Source organism: Cygnus olor, chromosome 8 (assembly GCF_009769625.2).
Source record: "Cygnus olor isolate bCygOlo1 chromosome 8, bCygOlo1.pri.v2, whole genome shotgun sequence".
NCBI classification, from domain to species: Eukaryota; Metazoa; Chordata; class Aves; order Anseriformes; family Anatidae; genus Cygnus; species Cygnus olor.
Window position 1 is genome coordinate 16,689,018 of NC_049176.1, and position 21,330 is coordinate 16,710,347.

General features: G+C 36.2%; 1 long non-coding RNA gene across 1 annotated transcript in view; it reads left to right on the plus strand.

Moving 5' to 3' along the window:
* LOC121074408 overlaps positions 1-21,330 on the plus strand; it is a 504,929-nt gene that overhangs the window by 31,610 nt on the left and 451,989 nt on the right. The window lies entirely within an intron of this gene.

Below are 21,330 nucleotides of genomic sequence, written 5' to 3' on the forward strand. Positions count from 1 at the left end.
TAGCTAGCTCTTCCAGATGAAGGGGCCAGGCAAAAGCAGCCGCCCCTGTTGCCTTGGCACTGGCAAGGTATGTATTCACATTACAGCAGGGGGCTCCAAAGCAGCAGAGAGATTTCACTGAACAGCAGCCAGTCACCTCAGAGCACTGAAAGACATTTTAAAAAGTATTGAATAGGTTCATTTTATTTATTGTTTCAACTTAAAAAATGACAATATGCCTCTGAATTATGTCTTGAAATGGACAGTCTCTTTTCAGTTTGAATGACTTAACTGATTTTGAAACTGATTACTTGCAGACATAAGAAACACGTAGAGAATAACATTCTTGCAACTACAAATTGATCCGGGTATTTTGTTAGACAAAAAGGATAAGTTCCAAAACTAGGAGAAAGTTCTAAAAACAAATGGACCACTTAACTTGAATTTTCAAGACAATTTGTTAATGCTACTCTTTGAGGGTGATTCCAATATCCAGCCAGTTTTTTTCCTGGTGATATGAGTTGAAGCATCTTTCTCTCATTGCAATGCTCTTTGTTTTTCATCTGTTTAAAGATTAGGAAAAAAAATGCTTATAATGCTTGAGTTGAAAACTTTCTTATTAATATTAGTAATATTCCAAGGGGCAGCTTAACACAGATGTGACTTAAGTAATAGGCCTCCTGTATCTTAGTTTTACTTAGACCCTTGAATTCATGCTAATCTTAGTTGCCATTTATTAATCTTCTTTCTTCATGTAAGAAGCATGAATACCTGGAGTGTGCTACTACCAGGTCTTACCAAATCACTAAGCAGAACAACATGTTTAGGACTAGCACTCCAGAAAGTAAGCGTAGAGTTGCATAGTTGAAAATGACTCTAGTTTCCCTGCTGAACATTTAGAAGGATTGTAGTATGGTTTGTAGCATCTATAAAATGTTTTCTTTTGATGGGCCATTTTCTGTGTTTTGAAATCAATGAAATATAAATGATGGGAAAGTGGTAACAAATATGAACAGGATAAAAACTTGAAACCTTTACCATTGGAAAAAGGGGGAATACTTAGGCTTTTATGTTTCATGTTTTTGAAAGTACTAGTAGCTAAAGTGTAAAACCTTAACTTTCCTGTAAGTTACACAGTTACTCTGTACTTGCAAAGGTAGGATCGCCTCTTTCTGGCATGTGTAAGCTGGATGTGTACCATGAAAGCATTTGGTTTCCTCACTTTCTATTGGCTTAAGTCTTCATAACTTAGCTAAACTTTTTTTGGAACTAGCTTTTAATTAAAATATATGATACCACAGTACTTCTCTTGGTTATTCATACTGTGGTAGGACCGCATGTAGCCAAAGTAATTCTGATTATGATTTCAAAAATCTCCAGTAAAGCAAAATGTGCTGGTAGCAAGTAACATGTATGTGTGTATATATATATATATATATATATATATATTTTTTTTTTTTTTTTTTTTGATGTGTGGAGAAGCAGCAACTATGTCTGTTTGAGGGGAGGATGAAAGTCTGCAGGTGCTTCAGACCCGATTCTAGTACCTTTGTTCAGTATAATAGTACCGATAAGCACTGTTTTGCTATGTCCCTAGTGATTTGATACAGAACAGCAAGTGTAAGCAAAGATCAGTAATCTCTCCCCCTTCCTCCCTCCCCCCCAAAGCACAATGCTAGGTATTTGTCTTGTTTGATTCTTACCTTTTGCCTATATGTACATAAGCCAAGGTGTCCAAATCTTATACAAGAACAAAGAAACTTTAATTCATTTGCAGCTATAGAAAATAGCTATTTTGCTGTTTGATCTGAAGTGAGTCTTGCTTTTAAATTTGTTTTTCTTTTCAAAATTTGTCTGCTTTGCTGTCATTGTCTAAGGCAATCTATAGCCCTGAGGCCACTCTGCCACCTGAGGGTAATTCTACTGTAGCAGTTACATCTTTTTGATATGTGGACTTCTTTCTTGACAATAGGCTTCTCAATTACCTATTGTGGACCCTGGGTCTCCCTGGGCCTCAAAAGCACATACTACTGTAATATTCCAGCCAGATCATCTGCAAACTCTGGCTGTTAGTGACCATGTCATAGAAGGTTTCAAATGCTTCCTTTAAATATAGGTGGTTAACCATTATCAGCTATCTAAAACAATATTATATATGTACAGTCAAAAAGAAGCCAAAACTTTGTTTTTGTGGGAGAAAGTACTATAAAAGTGAAAACTGACACAATAAGGGTAAACTTAATGCCTGTACAGAAGGTTCTCTATATCATTTGATGGCTTTAATACAGAGAAGTGGCTGTGTGGAATAACAAACTGTAATTCCTCTGAACCTACCATTGAATAAAGAATCCTCAAAACCAAAAAAAAAAAAAAAGACCCATGAATAAATGAATAGGCAATGAGTTGTCAGCTGAAAAGAAGCAATGAAAAACTAGAAAGAGGGAGAAAAATGAAGAGGATTAGATGCCAAAAAACAAGGTGCCAAAAAAATCAGAATCTGTCAGACTGGTACAAGCAACGATCCCTAGTTCCTCATTAGTTCCATATACAGTGCATGTTGCCAGAGTACTCTGGTCCTAGATTAATTTACAAAGTATTTTGATAAACAGTTTGTTCTTTCCACAAGAAGTGCCAGTGGAGACAGGTAAGGGAGGAAGCGTGTATAGGAGAAGTCGTGTAATAAAGGCACGATATACAACCAGGGGTTCTAAAAGTTTACTGGATCTCCTCTAATGCTATGTTGAAACAAACAATCATTATTCTTTCCATGTCTTCAATAGATCACCAAAGAACATTTCTCTAATTTTAGCAATTATTTATATGTGGTACTAATATTATAGAAACACTAAATGCACTTAATTTTTTGTATGTATTGGGGGTAAACTATGCAATTATCCAGCTGTACTTACACCATTAGGGAGTTCTTTCTGGATCACAGGTAAGTCAGATAAATATTTTGGCTTTGAGTTTATGGTTACAGAGTCTGTGATCAGTTATTGGTGTTTGGCATGCAGCTGCCTGCTCCATCCATTTTTGTGCACTAACTCATTTCCTTGATGTAGGGATTTGGGGATGGGGAAATAATTTCATAAATTATAAGAAAAAAATCTTTCATCTACTTCATTCTGGATATCCATTGTATGAAAATTGTCAAAAACATATTGGTCCCTGCTACAGTTCCATTGATTACAGTGGAGTTAAATCAAAGATGAATGTCTGCTCAATTTAAATCTAATGATTGGTTAAAAAGTCAGGGGGAGAGCCCTATCTAAATCCAGTGCAGTTTTATCCTTGTGTCAGCATTTAATTCCATTTGCATATAAGCCTATTTCCCTTTTCTAAATTTAATTTGTTAGAGCTTGGCCCTCAGCAACAACAGCAACAACAAAGTAATTGCATTCAGTATTGGGCAATGGTGCCAATACAGCATGTGCTATAAAAATGTCTCACACAAATTTATAAAACGTAGTCATTAGCAACATTCTGCCTGGTAACAGCAGTATCTAGATGTCTGAAAAAAAAAGTCAGGCTACTTCATAGCATGTGACACTTACTAATATACATATGAAGAAGCCTTTTTTAATATCAGCTATTAGTTGTGGCCATTTCACCAAAGGAAATGGGATATCCATGTTTTACATGACCAATAGGAATCATTCTAGAGTTTCGTTAAGACTAGATAAAACTGGCTGAGGCTTAATTCTTAAGCTACCCTGGATATTATCTGTGACTTTGCACAAGGTACTTCTGCTGTGTGACTTAGCAGACTTGTTTTAAACTGGGGAGGAGTGGTTGGCATTGTCACAATCTACCTTGTTTGTTTAGCTGTTACACTCTACTACAGTATTATTTGCTATGTTCTCACATCATCTAGCCTCAAACCACTTAGTCTAGACTTCATTAGACCTTTCTCCTAGCCATCTTATGATAAAAAGATTTCTATTGGTGAGTTTGACCTAATCTAGAGTCATTCAAATTCTGTTCTTCTTCCAAAGGTAGTATTACCTGCGTCATCTTTATAGGATCCTTTATTCTCATTTTCCCTATCCCAAATATTTGATTGCACCCAAAAGGAGAACCCCCCTAAATAAAAACATTTCCTAAGATTTGATTTGAATTTCCTTTCTGCTTCTAAAATTAGCTTTTTCATCACATATTCTGATGTATTAAAACTAATAGTGGTAATAGATTCCTATGTCTTGTCACTTTTTCACAACTTCATGATTTAGCAAGAGGAGGTCATTTCCCTGTCACCATTTGTGGAGAGAAGACATTGATGCCAAGAGATAGAGACACTGTTCTGGGACGCTCTGTGATATGGAGTAAATAACATAGCCTGGAAGAGAAGCCAAATTTTCTGAATTGTAGCCACATAATCTGTGTCCAAGGCTATGCTATACGTACTATATAAGCTTATTGGAGGTGGAAAACAAATACACATCTTCCAAGTTTCCAGTCTCCATGCTTCTCACTTTTTAGTGAGAAAACACTCCATGTTTAGATAAACCAGGTTATTTTCTAACAGATCAGATCTTTTTTGTACATGTTGTTCCTCCTATGAACAGGAAAGCCCACCATTGCTCTTGCTACTTACTCCCATTGCCTCCTGTTGTGCTTTGGGCTATCCTCAGTAGGATTAGAAGGCACTCAAGACCTTTCAGGAAACACTTACCACTTTACACGATTAGGATAAGATTGTCTTTGATTTTTATTTTATTTTTTTTGTGGTCACACCCGTATGTCACAACTGAACATGGAGAATTAGGCTTTATTTTTATATAATGTTCTAGTTATGTGTGAAAGCTCAAATATAAGAATATATTATTTTTTCTCAATATCCCTGCTTTTCTTTAAAAAAATCAATGAGGATATGTTGGGATTTTTTTTTTATACATACTTAAATGCTTATCAGAATTGGCAAGTAAAGATGTGGTTTCACCTGATTTAAAAATTGTAACAATTGCACTCCATTTCACACTCCTTCCTCTTCTTCCATCCATGTATTCATTATAAATGTCAGATAAGGATAATCCTTCATGTGACATTACTACAGATGGTTGCATAGTGGACTTAAACCAGATGCTGATTGTCTGGATAATCTGGATAAAAGCTGGTAACCTAAACCAAATCCATTTTGTGTATTACTCATGCTAATAGTTAAGATTTGTATAAAATCTTTATTTCCCTTCAACAGTTTACTTACCTCTTTTGCTTTCCTCTTTTTATACTTTCTAGTTTTGTATTTTGGAGAGGGTTCTTCCACATATCCCACTGTCCTTCTACCTCAGGTGAATGCTGCATGTACATAAACAAGATGTGGGCAGGGGAGAGTCACTTTCTAGACAAGAATGAAGGCTACGTTTATCTTTTGTGTTAAAATTCCCATTGGGCTGGGACTTGACCCTCTTCCACAGGCACACCTGGAAAGGAATTTAAAAACCTTTAAGTCAAAGAGGTTTAATGGAAGTATAAGCAGGAAAAATTAGAACTTCTTTCTGTACTTTCTAAGAGTCATTGAAGTTCAGTGTTTAGGCTGGAAGCCGATGGGAGTGCCTTCTAGTGCATGGCCTAGACCTCTGACCGGACTTGAGTGCTTGGAACCCTTTTTTCTGTCTGCTCAGCAAGGAGAAGTATCCTTTCCTGTATGGGATTTTCTCTGAATAGTATGTATCCATTTATTCTGAAGGTGCTCTTTCATTTAGTAAAGGTGTTTGTATTCCAACCTGGGGAATCCACAAAGACTGCTTAGGCTAAAAAGAACTCCCTATGTGTCAAGCAGCCATTCATTTACATGAGAACTTCTGTGACATAAATATGGCTATAATTACGGAAATGTAGACAGAACTCTGCATCACTCTCAGAAAACAATGTGCCATATTATGTCATATTTATTCTACTGGTACATACATTTTCCAGTAAAACAGAAGTATTCAAGGATATAATAGATTTAACTGAAGAGAATACACTGGGTGTTTAAATCTGGGAATGAGAGACTGCAAGTTTAAACTGATCAAATAAGTAAAGTGTGGTTCTGATAGGGCCAAACACAGTTGGAGGTTGGGATCTCAGCTGGAAGTGCCTGTAGAAAGACTCCTTATAACATTCCCCTTCACTTCCTTTATTCAGCACCCAGAACTTCTGTGCTTGTGTTTGAGATGAAGTAGAAATGGGATTTTTTGGTTTATTCCTGAGCACAGAACTCCTGCAGAGCAAAAGGGAGAGAAAACAGAAATGTGTGGTGCTGCATCTAGTATCTGGATCCTGCCTTGCCTACCTATTACTACCACTGAATGCTGGCTATCGCAAGAGGACTTGGAGAGAAATGCACTAGGTTATTGTTCGCCATTTCAGAGAATGCTGTTTTGTGTTCTTTCATCTCAATTCTTTTTGATGTTGAATTCTTTTCGATCGTAAATTGTACTTCGAAGATGGTCACTAGTCTTGAAGTTTAGGAAAACAAGTTTATCAAGAACCCATGTTATCAGCTATTGTGTAGATTTTCATATATTGCCTAGCACACAAGATTTAAATTAGGGTATGCAACTTCAGCAGGTTCCCGTATAATAAGTGAGTTAGGGTCTAATCTGATCTCCCTGTAATCTAATGTGCTATGGTGCAATGGTCTGAAGCACGATATGTGTTGGAAAGTTTTAGTGGTTGTCTTCTACTTGTTTTGCTTCCAGTGGATACTAGAGGAGATGGTAAAAGAGTCAAAGTCCCAGGCCAACTTAAGCATGTAGAGTACTGAGGTATGAATACCAGAATATAATATTGACTTCTATCGTCAGTCAAAGCTCTCAGCTGGACATCCCTCATAGTTTGTGGTAGCACATCCAATAGTTAGAAGTCTATACCTCTCTCAGAGTCCTTAATGTGTCACTGATTCTAAAAGTATATAGGTCCCACTGTTGGTTTAAATTAATATAGTTCTACTGAAATCAACAAATTCCAGATGACTTAGGACAGTAGAAAAGTGACCCTTCCCTTCATTTGTAGAATGATATGTAGTGAAGTATACTGCTCACTATGGGTCAAATAATTATCTGCAAATTTCTGAAAATGTTTGAAAGACTAGTCTGTAATTACATCCTAGAGCATGCTGCAAGGGTATCTGGTGCAAACCTTCCAGAAGGAGATGAGTAAAGACATCTTGTCCAGATATTTTCTGTCGTTAATGTACACACTGTGATCAGATGCCATCATAATTGTTGTTCATTATGGGATCATAAACCTTTATAGTAGAAGAGAGGGTAACTACTTTGGTCTGAAAGGTTAGCCAAAGGAAGACAAATGATTGCAACAGCTGTGTAAAGGTGAAAGAGGTGAGTAATTACATGAAATGTTGTGAGCAAGAAACCAAACTCTTAACAATTATATGTTTTGCGGCAAATGAGGTCTTGGTAGGATGATACACTTTACACTGAATATTATGATTAATAGTGATAACGTTAATTTTAATGTTTGTGGTTATCAAAGAGTGGAAGCAATAATTGGATCTAATTAATAACAACTTTTGACTAACCTCTGACAATTACTTCTTTTAATGTAAATTTGTAGGCAGTGACTTTACGTGTCAGAGGCTCCATACTGATTTATTTTAGAGGCTTCCGAAAAGTATGCAAATAAAGTAACGTTCTGCTATTGACCATATAGATGTGGTTTAAAGACCTATGCATAGGGCAGGTATTTTGCTCCCATCTGTTCCATGTTAGAGGAAATGTCAAATTCAGCAGGGTTATTTCTTTGCATGTTGTAGGCTTGGAAATGCCATTTCAGCACTAAAAAGTCTGATTCATCAGGACTGAAACGTCATTTCCAGAAATACTGTTTAGTGGAGTGTGTGTGTATGGAATGATGTCCTAGTATAGAGAGGGGCCTGGGTTATGAGTGTTTTATGATCCGCCTATCTCTAATTCATCTTTTGCTTTTGAAACGTAACACATGTTCTAGCTGCACTGATATGGGTTCTTGCTTATTATAGTTAATGGATTATTCATCCTCTTTGTCCTTGACATAATCCTAAGTATGTGCATAAAACTCAGATCATGTTGCCCATAAAAACCAATCAGCCCGAGTTCTTCTGCAAGGTGTTGAACATTCACCCAGAGCAGATGGCAAAGATAATGTTTAATAAAGAGTTAGAGGATTACTTGGAACTGAAATAAGCTAAGAGAAAGGGATAATTTCATTTCATATGAAACTCCATGACATTTCATGTACCCAAGGACTGATTAAAATTATGCCAAAAGCTGCTCTTTTTGGCCAGTTTGTCCTAATACTGACCCTGCTTATGTTGTCAGCTGCTGTATCTGCATGTGTTATTTTACCACTTTGTGAATAACTAAAAGAAAGCTCTTCTGGTTCTCTTGTGGCTGGCAAAAGTAATTCTTAATTAAATGAGGATAGGAGAGGTGGTAGGATTCTGCTAAATGTGTTGAACGTATTTAAGCAACTGATACCTCAACTGAGGCTTAGAAGAAAGGTTTTATAGGTCATGTTAAACATAAATTCATTTTAAACGGTATTTTTCATAATATGTGGAGTTAAGTTTTGGATTACCTTAAATATTTAGATGCTGAATGAAAAACAGAACAGGGAATAGCCCATTAATAATTTTTTGTCTTGTTTTTTGGAAAATTTACTTTCACCATCAAAAAAGGTAGTGGAGTAACAAAACCTACATATTTTGTATGTTGTGTAATGTACGTAATGATGGCTATTTGTCTTTTAATAAGGTTTAATCTTAAGAAATTGAATAAACCAAATCAAACAGAAGCAAGTATTTTACAATTAGGATATTTCTGGGAATAGTATTGTCCTGTGGTAATTACTATAGCTTTGTTTTATAAATCAGAAGATCTGGCAAAGCATGCCAGGTATGGGTACTGCAGAAGTGCCATAAGTGAAATCTACTGGTGAGCGCTGTATTCTTTGGTCTGAATACAGACCAAAGTATTCCTTGAATCCATTCTTATAAATAAATATGTATGTTCAGGAAAATACATTTTAACATGGTTGATGGGAGGCTGAAGACAAGGGTTTCTTTGAATAGCTTTGGCACAGAATAGGACAGGATCAAAATCCAAACCATTACTTTTCTTTACTGAGAGTAAGTGATCACTGAAGTATAAAAACAGATGTAGGCATCTCTGGCCCCATTCCAGCTCAAGCTTGAAGTTCTAAACAGTCTTTAATGGTATAGCACTGTCAGCTGTTTCTGTAATGCTGAAAATCAAAAGTATTTTAGAATCAACATAACTGTTTTTGCATTGACATGGGCCAAAGCCTGAATCCTTTAAAAACCTCTTGAAGTTCGGTGGCTTGGATAATATCACTACCTATTAGTTCCAAAATTCAGCTGAAATACTCTCAAAACCTGATCTGGGCTTTCAAGCCATCTCCTGCTCTTTACTCAAGACAGTGTTTGTCTGTCTTAAGTAAAGGCCCTAGAGCCTTTTCTTCTGCTGCTAATTTTTCCCAATTTAATATGTGCTGCTGGTGCTTTTCCAATATTTTTGGAAAATTTTATAGGGCATTTTAAGCAGCAGAGTATATTTAAAATAGTATGGATTGGGGTAAAAATATCAAGACTGTTAAGAATGAACTAGAAATTAATGAAGCCCTAATTTCATTGGGAATAGTCAAAGAGCAGGTTTAACTGACCTGCGTTTGAAAACTACCGAATGTCAGATAGTTTACTGTTAAACAGACTAGTACAATTATTTTCAAACATTGTTAGGTTTGCTAAATATTTATCCATACTTCATTGCAGCCAGCTTTTGAAACTACAGTGGCAAGAATAAACCCCAACAAGAAGTCTGTCAGCTGATGCATATTATCAAAATCAGATAACACAGCTCGGCAAGAAGATAGAGTTGTATCAGGCAGTTGAGATGAGACATAGATAAGTCTAAAGCAAGTTAGGGCTTTATCTCAGCTTAACCTTGAACCAGATGCCCTTTCCAAACCCCTCCAGCCCCCCCCGCAATGTTTATAGTTTGCTATGGCCATGCAATAACAAACAGCTAGAATTAACAGAATTGGAGAGAGAAGAGGTCTTGGAAAGGACGGCATTAAAGTGATCTTTCAGTATGTTTTTCATTCAAAAGATGTTTTTTAAAATGTGCAGACAGATTGAGAAGATTAATTTTGAAGTGGAACAAGAGATTCAGGAACAAAAGAACTTTTTCTACTTAGGACTTCATGTTAGTTGAATAATGATTGCACTGAAATGTATTGGCAAACAGAAAAAAATATTTAACTCTTTTTCATGTTTTTCTATTTAAATAACATTCATACCAATAAAGTCCAGAATTGATGATCATCGAGGAATGGGTAGGCATTTTAATTCTTTCCCAGATTGTGAATGATTAACATACAAGTCATTTCTCCTGGCACTCAGAATGTTTTTCACCTTGTAAGTCCCTTCGGTTACTCACTCTCCAGCCTGCCAGTTGGTGTGTTCACATCATCCTCAGATATTGCTTTTCTTTTTTCTATCTGCATTTTTTCTGGTCTTGGCAGGTAAAAGTCAGAAAACAAGCTTTGTTTTGATTTCTACTCTTTTTTTTTCCCCTCAACTATTGTTTTTCAAGTTTTCAGAAATCAAATGTGCACTGGTTCTTTTTTTTATTCGCATTTTATCTGTATTGTTTTCCTAACTTGTGTCCTCCAGTTCTCATTCCTCCTTTAATGGATTCTCTGTGCTGCTTTTCTCACAAGGTGAACACTTCATTTTTGCATCTGAATTACGTAGCCATACTTCAATAAGAGATTGCTGGTTTGAGTAGCTTTGGAATAAGTGAGATCCTACCACTAAATGCAGTGCGTTTTGAATGCATTCTTTTGTGCACAATTATTGTTCTTGACTTGGATTAATAGAAAATCTTTCTTTTTTCTTTTACCTTTTTTTTTTTTTCCCCTGTAAGGTAGTTATATTCAAATACATCATTTCGTCTTTCCTTTTTTAAAATGCTTGTCCAAAGGAAGATTAAAGTTTTGCTTGAATATCATGAAGTACTGTTTTTTTATTTTTATTTTTTTTAACAGAAGCACACAAATTATTGATTGTCCTAATGCAAGTCTCTCTGGAACATACCCTTGTGAAGACTATCTGTGATGATGTGTGCTTTTCTGTAGCAATAGTTTTGTTGGCAAATGTAATGTTTATGCTTCTTAGTTACATCAGTGGGTTCTAATAAACAGATATCATGCGGCTACAGCAAACCATCTAATAATATTTCATGCACTACTTTTCCCAATAGGAAAGCTAAGCCAGTAGCAGGAATACTTGTCACTGCTTTTTATTACTCACACTCTTAATTTTTATGTAATTTAAGACTAGGGAAACTCCAGAATAATAGAGTATACCACACACGTCCAAAATTCGGAGTACAGTTAAATTCTGAGTCTCTAACGTCTGAGGTCCCTCCTGAAGATTTGGGTTAACCGTCTTCTTGGATCTGAAGGAATTTCATACCTGAGACAGATTTCAGCCTGTAGCTGCAGTTAGATATCCAAAAGAATATCCACAATGACTCAGTTCCTGCTGCTACATTATTGCTGCACCTGTGACTTCCTAAATTAGCCACAGCTGGACTAGCTGGGACCTACTAGCTGCCAGTGGAGAGAGGCAGACTGTTTCAGGGACACCCATGGTTTCTCCATTGTATGCTATTGAACTGAAAAACAGCAAGAGGAGGGTGGTAGCAAGCTCAGGTTCTCTTTCTTCTTACAGGAAAGAACCCTTATTCAGATTTAACTGAATAGAAGCCATGTTGCGACACTCACTTTCTAGGAACCACTCTAAATTTCTGCATACTACAGAAGACTGCAGGCTTCCTTCTTAATTTGGAAGGGGTTGGAAGGAGACCTAAGGGTCACCTGGAAGTAAACTATCATTTTTCATCATTCAAGGCTTCTACTTCATCTGTTTTTTCCAAAATTTCCTGGTATAGAGGAGGAACTGGAAAAATCTGTTTAGAACGAGAGATTTGGAAGAACCAATGTTCTGCCAACCCAGTAAATCATGGATTATTAAAAAAAAAAAAAAAAGCAGAAGGGTGTTTCTATGCTTCTCATGTGTCCTTTCTTAGTTTTCCTCTTCTGTAAAACCCTATGAAAGAAGAATGAATGATATCCTTTAAGAATGCCCTTGATCACCATAATTAGTGAAGCAATTCTCCCTTCCTGCTGTCTTCTGAGACAGCACCTATCCCTTGGCTTAGTTTGCCTGTGCAAATTAGTGTTTGAGTTGGCTGTCACTTTGGGCAGTGAGAATGAGGAGAAACTGGACACAGGAAAGATTGGATCACCTCATTTTTTAGTGACATCCTCTCTTCCAACCTCCTTTCTTAAAGAATAAGATGCAAATTGTTCCATGTTTCCAGTGAAGAGTGGTAAAATACAGAATATGTTCTTACTCCTCTGAGATTAAATTAATAGGAAGTGTTCTCTGACATCTTGCTTGTAGTCTCTCATTAACGAAAAGGAAAGAACTCTTCCTGGTTTTCATTTTGTTTTTTACAACTCTACCCCCTTATAAATACGGACAGATGTTTACATACAAAAATCAAACCTATTAAGTTTCCAATGCAAATAAATGCAAGTATAACACTTAACAATCTAGCAGATAAGTATTTACTGAGTGCCCGGATTCATTCACTTTTCTCAGCCATGCTCCTGTTAATATAATAGAGCTGTTTGTGAGTCTAAGTGAGGTAGAAACGATACTGCTTCAGGTTGACACTTCATGGCACTATGCATGAAAAAATTTTATTCTCAACAAAGCCTTCCTTAGTGGAGCTCTTGGAGAAAACAATAAGACTCTCCTGCACTGAACAGAGCCTTGATGATGGCTGAGTGGTTGCTTCACAGTTCTCTTTGAGTCTTTGCTCTCACTTACCCTTTTTCCATCAGATGCTAAAAATGTGATGGAAGAGTAAAAAATGCAAATGAGAACCACAACGGCAACGTATTTGTTTTATGTACGTTTAAGTGGCATTACTTAAGCGGGTCAGCTTACTAGGAAATAAAAAGTGATTTGAATGGAGGAAGGCAGGAAAAAATGTATAATTGCTAACCTAGATTGAGATTTTCTCTCTATTGACACTACAGCAAATCCCGTATATAGAAAATAGATTTCTGTTTTCAAAATATATATATTAATATACTTACATATGAAATGTAAATGTCTAATTGTTGAGCATGGTGAAAGTTTGTAGAGAGTGTCTTGTGTATCAGTAACAATGAAGCCTTGACTTTGTGCAACTGGGAGCCTCATACTACAAACAGAACTAAGTGGCAGAAACCAAGAGTTAACGTGTGGCAGTGTTGCTAAAGATCAAGAGTGTGATCTGTTTTTTAAGGGAATAATGTTTTTGTTACTGAGGCAGAGTTTGGTGATACCTACACACAGCAAAGCCATGCAGAGAAAAGATAAATTTAGATTGAATGATTTCTCAGTTAAGCAGGGACCAACAGGGAGTTTATAATGAAACAATTTACACTCACTTTGGAATATGACAATGGCAATTTTTCTTTTGCTGAAGACAAACCATTACTGATGTATGTTTGTGACCCAGCAGGAAGTCTTCTAATACAGACTCTTTCCACATCTATTCAGTAGCAGATGTAATTTGTCCAACTTGTCTTGCAGTGTATAATGTCATGTATTATTACTACTGTCACATTTTCCTCCGATGCTAAAATTCTGGTGAAAAATGTAGATTCCCTTGGAATCACCCAGAAGTGACGTATGTCCTTTAGACTTAAAGTTTTAGTTCTTAGTGAATTAGAGGTTTAAATTCATTCATCTGCTTTCAGATTTCATTTAAATTATTTGTGGTGATCTTGTAATCTCTGATTGGAAAAAAAAAGTCAGGTGACGTCTTGACATATGATATCAATTCTTCACCCACCTAATATAATGTATCTCAGGATTGCATTGAAAATGCATGATACTAGGCATATTGGCATTACTTGTGTTTTATTTTTCCTGTGTCAGTCGGAGGAAAATACAACAGCACGCATAATATAAGGTAGGAGGCCCCAACTTTCTGTCTTCATGTCAGTTCAGATCCAGTAAAGTTCCATGTAAGATCGATAAAGGCAGTACAGTGTGGGGACAGAGAATTGCTTATGAGACCAACTGAACTATCAGGAGATGTTCAGGACCACTTTTGCTCAGACGGAACTATCACTGCGCCCTAGTATCAGGCAGAGACATTTGGAAGTCTTCCGTGCTGAGTGATAAGATGTACAGAATCATCTGTGTTAGTATCTAGAAAAACAGAGCTGGTATCTATGAGTACAGGACCTTGAAGAATTACTCATCCAAAGAAAGCTTTGGTTCTTCAATATGGGTGTTCATCATTCGTTTAATGGGAGAAGGGGTAGCAGAGATTAATTGGGAAGTATTGATAGTTGGACTGAAATACTTATGCAGGCCCAATGGGAATGCATTCTTCTCATTTCTAGATTCTCTGAATGAAAGTTTTATACGGACTGTAAAAATATATTTCCTGTTAGGGAAATAGAACCCAATTTCTTCTCTCCTATCCTCTTTTCCTTCCTATTTTGTTTTTACTTCTAAGGAAAAATTAAAGGAAAAGGAAGTGCTGGTTCCACTTTTTTAATGTCAGTAGGCTCCTCTGGTTTATCATGGGAGACCTTTCTGGTAGTGGTGGAAAAATATCTAGGACTAGACTACTAATTGTGTGTTGCTTCATTTTATTTTGTGATTAAATTTTCAGAGGTGTAGCTCAGGCAGCAGAAAGCCTTAAATAATAGCAAGCAAGGATGTGTACTCAGATGAGATTGTCCAGGGGAGGAAGAATAGGACAGAGCTGGAAAGCCTGGAAAACCATCATTCATTTATGAAACTGAATGATTCTCAAGCACATTAGTAAATGGACAATTTCTACATAATTTTAAGATCTTTCTGTATTGCAGGTCTGCACCATCATGTCTGCAGGAGTTTCAAGGGCATTGAAAGGGCAAATGAGGGTCCAGTTTTTTAATGTCACAAATGACCTTGCAGTTTTGCAAGTAAGTTTTAGCAACAGAGATACTTTCTTTTACATTACTCTGTCTTGGAATCTACTTGGAATCACCTTCTAGCCATCTGTAAATGAAGAAGTACCTTTAGAGTGAGATAATTGAGGAGGCTTTTTTTTCTTTCTTCTCCCCCCCCCGGTTTTTATGTATTAGATATTTACACCTCCTCCTTACATGAGAGAGAATTTCGTCCAGTATAGATTTTGAACCCCTTGTGGCACTTGAGTCAGATACAATTTTGTTGTGTCTGAAGACTTGTTCATTTGGAGTGTACAATTATTTTGTTAAACAAAGACTGATTGAACTGGACCTGCAGTATAAAGAAATCAAAAATCAGTATGGTGGCCTTTTCCACTATCAAAGCCAAGCAAAACAGTCTAGTATAACTGACTTGGGCTTGCAGGTTCATATAATTTTGCCGGACCGGCTGTCACATTATAGGAATTAAATACCACAGTATTGAATAGATCAGCCACAATTCCTTGCAGGCTCAGACACTTTCAAAATATTCCACTCTTCAAGTGTAAAATCACAGGCTTCTAGAAACAAATTACTAAATACATGTCCTAATAGGTACTTGTAGTATGTATTTTGTTTTCTCTATGCATGAGTTACTGTAGGCAGTATCTTCTCTGTATTCCAAGCTGGTAGGTGACAATGGGCTGTTCTGGTGGTAGGCTTATCTGATACTCAAATATAGCAACATCTTGATGATTATGTGATGATTACTACTTTGCAATTGGCATGTCTTAATTCAGCACAGGATCATAACATTGCTAATGAGATATAGCAATAATTTGCCTGTCACAAAATCATCTTTTCCCTCCTGTGTGACACTATGTAACTGTTACAAACATATGTTCCCATAGACCAAAGCACTGATGAATACAGGATTAGCATTATCATATTAGAGAACAAAGATAAGGTTTAGAACTTGATCTGGAACAAAACTATTCGTACAGCGCGTGAATCCTAGAGTTGGTTAAGGCAGTGAGGATATCTGTGCCCTTTTATGCCTGGCCCATAGGAGCCTTGAACTATTCAGGAAATAGCTGGGGAATGGAAAGAGATTTTCAAAGGGGACTAGGAGAATTAGGCATTGCACTCTGTACATTACATTCTGTAAGTAATTTCTCTTGGAAACCCTGGGCCATAGTTACACAGGGCTTGGTTTTGCACTCAATCTTTAGGCCCTGATCCTGCAAATTTATATGGGATTAATTTTAAGCATGTGGCCCTGTGGACTTCAATAGGACTGCTTAAGTTTGAAGTCAGGCACATGTGTAAACATTTTCAGAATCAGAGTCCTAGACAAGATTCCCGTTTATTTTGATGGGAGTTTTGCCTGAATGCAGATCAAGCCCATGTGTTACAAAACCCATTCTTTGCCACTCCATTTGGACTGTAGTAAGTAGGGAGAAGTTAATTCAGTGATGGAAATATCTATTGCAAGGAAAATTGTTTTCTTACTGATGAATTTCCTTCATGTTGTATATTTTGTTTACTTCATAATAAATATAATAGTAGATATATAAGAATGTGAATATTATCTAAATTCTGTACTGTTGCTTTTGTATTTCACTCAACGTGAGTGTGATTGAAGAGATGGTACAAATGTTCAAAATGAAATTTTATATGTAGTGATGGGGATCACTCTGTGAATTGTTATGTAACCACTATAAATTTAAAAAGCATTCTACTTCTTTGCTGTGTGGTGAGTTTTGGTCATTTTCAAACAAAATCAATGAGGATGACTGAATGCTTGAAGAGGTTAAAGTTATTGACCATTCAGATATTTAAAGTTGTTTTATAATCATGCATTTAGGTGGTCAAAATTTAGTGACATTATATCTTTTTTACTAAACATTTTAAGATTAAGATTGTCATTTTAACATAATACCTGACCTACTCCATATTTGTTTGTGGTATCTGATGTAGAACTGAGCTTCAGAGAGTTGTATTAATTTGTAGTAATGCTGTGCTTAACTCACATAAAGCTAGATACTGCAGTATCCATTTCAACTTTTTTTTTTTTTTTGAAGTGAAAGAATGTCTTCAGGTGCAAGATATGATATATTTTGTGAATGGTTGCATGACAGCCTGTGAACTACTCTTCAACACTGCAGTATCTTTAAACAGGTGGAGGGCAGGGGCTGGGGTAGATAAGTACTGGACTTTTTGACACATTGGAGCCACTGCTCCAGATTACAGTGTGGTCTCTAAGTACTGAGCTGGGTATGATTTCACGGATAACATCTCTCCCACCTATTTCCTGTCCAAATGCATAAACTGATTGGAATCTGGGTTTGAGCATATTCTGGTATGGGGTACATGCTCGCTGCAGCTACAGCCTACCTACAGGTATGTATTATGTTGCTTTGACTTTTAACAGTTTCAGAAAACAATGGACTGGCTTTATGTCCGCCAGTACTACCCCAGTATGTTGCTTTCAAAAGCTAGAAATGTTTATAAATATTTAATAAATTCTGAAAATTCATGTGACCAGCACTAGGGTGTCATACTGGCTCTGTGCTATAGGAACAGAATGCAAAGTCAAGCACACAAACAGGAATTGTGAGAGTATGCCATGAGCTAAGAACCAGTCCATATGAAGGACTGGGGAAAGAGCACAATGTGAAATACTTGTAATGTTGGTTGGTAGCAAATCCTCTTGAATAGCATTCACTTTTTTCCATTTATATGCTAGTATTAAATGTGTTTTGTGGGATAGAAGTGAATCTTAGATGGCTCATGAACCGTCTTTTCAGTATATAACAAAATACTAAACTGTTGTATATCTCAGATTATCTTCTGTCTCTTTTAGTACTATTTTCTTATTAGTAACCTCACACAGGCCAGCTTACAGCAGTGATGATTTTTGGACAGTAGTAAAATAGAATAGGTTCAAACTGATGACATGGAAGTGGAAAACAGTATTTATCTTTGTCTGTATTTATCTGTGTCTTCCATCAGCAGACTTTATCCAGGATTAAAATTTGTTACCAAAGATATATTGGAGTCACTTGAATGATTCTGATGTAAACTAACTTTGGATCATTCTTGTTCTAATACCTCATCAGCCAAAGTAATGTGGTGAAAAATGTCACTAGTCACTTTGGCTGGGAAGATTAAGACAGTACTTGTTAAAGTGATTGGAAAACCTCTGATGTTTGTGAGAAAAATTCCACTCCATTTTTATTGAAATATTCAGAAAATCTTGACTCAAGTGAGGCTGTGCTCTAAAATGCCAACATGGAACATTATTAATTTTGAGCAAATAAGTATGAAAAAGCTTGCAGAAAGTAAGTAATATAGAGCAGATGCAAAATATTTCACCAGTCTCTAGTAATATTACTTGCATATTTCCTGTTACATGGCCATATTTGCATTTGCTTTGTAAGCAAGCCACTTTCCTTTGAAATAAAATCATGGCATACTCATATTTGACATCATTTCTATTACAATAAGATGAAAATTCATTTAAAATGCATTTTCAGTATCACATGGAAATCATTTCTTTACAAAAGCTTGACTTAGCTGAAGAAACTGTGAAAGAAAAAAATAAATGCAAAATTGCCTCACTGAGCCTAAAGCTCTCTGTTTGAGCGCTCATCTTTTGCTTCTGATACTACAAGTGGGTTGCCTTAACCCAGCAGTATGCAGAACTAGTAACTAGCTAGTAACTGGCATATGGAAATGAGATGTCTCTGAAGTTTGTAACATTTATGCCATAAACTCAAAGGCCATAGATAATTAGCAAAATTGGTGCAGCAGAAATTTTACATCTGTGAAAGCTGAAAGAATTTAATATTTTAATGATGTATACTGAAGCTCTTGTGAGTTTGAAAGTCCCTGTTGAAATAGTTATTGACAAGTTCTTTTATGTACTCAGTGCACTACCAGCTCAGCAGCACACTGTCATTTTAGAGCAATTGCCCAGCAAACTTTTAAAATGCTGTCACAAAAAATTGCTAAAACAGAGGTAGCTCTTTAATTTGTCTGCCACTTTTTCTGTCACTCCTACTGCACTTTATGTTGAGTGCAAGGCTTAGCTGTCACATCTGAAGTCCTTCCACATACTTCTAGAGGTTGGGTTGAGGCCATGTTGCCAATTTGTCCTACAATGTTAAGGGAACTATTAAATAAAAATATTTTATTCACAGTTCTTTTACTTTTACTTGTACACTTTAAAATAGAGGATAGGAAATTATTCTTCCTTCAGTCAGGGATAGTATGTGAGATTTGTAAAGTAGAATGAGTTTCACTAGAGGTGATGATTTGTCTGAACCCAGCTGTTTCACAGGAGTACATGTGTGTGTGTGTGTGAGTGTGTACATGCTTTTTTCCTGATACTGGCTGGCTGCTTAAGACTGGCCAGTAGTTGGTGCTCTGTCCATGTACAGGTTCATCCTATGAAAATTTCCTGCTTACATGTGATGAAAAGTAGGAAGTTTGTGAATGACTTACCTCAGACTTCCAAGTAGCCAGGATGCTCAGCTGGGATGTGTGAGAATACTAAAGGAAGAACTAAAACATGCTTGTTGGCACTGTATTTTTGTAGGGGGCACTGGTTTATCCAGATATGAAACATTAAAATGTTCCAAAGCTTTCACTTTTCATGGGATGAGAAGACTTCTTCACAGTTCTAGATCCAGGAAGTTTCTTGCACATTGACCACTCTTGTGTGTTTCTGGAGGCAGGAAGGCAAAAATGGAATTTGTGTTTTTGTACCTCACTTCTCAAAGGCTTTATTATCGTGTTTGTTTTTGTAGGCCCCTTCCAAATAAGAAAATTCCTTGTTATCATTCTCCCAGGACTGAGTGGAGGTATAAAGCAGCTATGTCAGACAGCAACTTCTGTGCCAAGAAGTGGGGAGGAGTTGCTTTAAAGCCACAAGATAGTTATACAGGCATCAGATTTCCATATGGTTAGTATTGGTCTTCACTGGAGATCCTAAGATTGTGATCAAGGAGTGGGAATAAATGTCTGGGTCTGTTATCCTTCTTATAAAGGGAACTTAACTATGGCACGTATTGCTGACTCTACAATTGCAACTGAGTGTAAAATTCTGAATTGCAGCAGCTTGATCAGCTAAATGTTCGAACTGCTAGAAAATGGTTTCTGCTGTCTGAATCCCATCACAATTGGAAATGGCATTAGGAGGAGACAGCTGAAGTTCATTATTGCGTGGATCACTTTTTGTTTTCTCATTCCCGAAACATTATTTTCATCCTTAGCTTTAGGCTTTTTGAGGATAAAATGGGAAAGACAAATTTACTTTTTATCAGATTACTTTTAGATTTCAATGAAACAAAAATTACACTTTTTCGCCATCATTTAATTCTCTCAAGTGTATAGTTAAGTAAAAATAAAAAGAGCCAAGTATGACATATACATTTAAATGATGGAAGAAGAGCTTCTTTTAACACAGAGTTGCTAACAATTTAAGCATTTGACTGTAGGGGGAGTGAATATTCATAATAAGAGAAATTGCACAATATGAAATGACATTATTAGTTACTGACAATCTGTAGATATCAAAGAATGAGCACTGGCACATTAATAAGGATCTTAAAAGCAGTTCCATAGTCTAACATCTTAGTAACTATAAAACTACAACTTCTACATGAGTCACATTTTTGAACTCCAAACTATCTTATAAAATTTAACTAGAACACATTTTTCTTGATACAAACGAGTATATTAATTTCCATAAGATAATATCTCTTACCATATATTTAATTCAGATTCTCTTTCTACTCCCACTAAAATAATTGCTTACGATATACTGACTTGATTTTATATGGCTAATTAGAGCAGAGCATGGAAAAAAATAGGTTTGCAGGTAATACTGAAATTAAATATGTTAATCTGTACCTCGGTGCACACATTTTGTATGAGCTTTAATTTGCTATATAAATTATAGTTCTGCGTTTATAAAATGCCCTTGAAAGAATGTCCTATTTTGTGAACACTAATACCATAGGGAAACAAATATACAAAGCTTTTTGCTATAGGCTATATTTGAATAAATTAAGGCAAGTAGTCAGTCTCTAGCTGAAGACGTACTTTTAAAAGATATTCTACATATAGTGGATAAGACTTTGTGTATTTAAGATTTACATTTAGTTACAATATAGTAGGCTTTCATGATTGAACAACGAGAAATAAGCACTATAATAAATACGCTGTGGTTTATCAGCTAGAACATGGAACAAGTAATTCAAAAGGCTCTGGACTCATTTCTTTATGAGCTTGTAGCAAATGTCTCCAATACTTTTCTACTTTACAGGT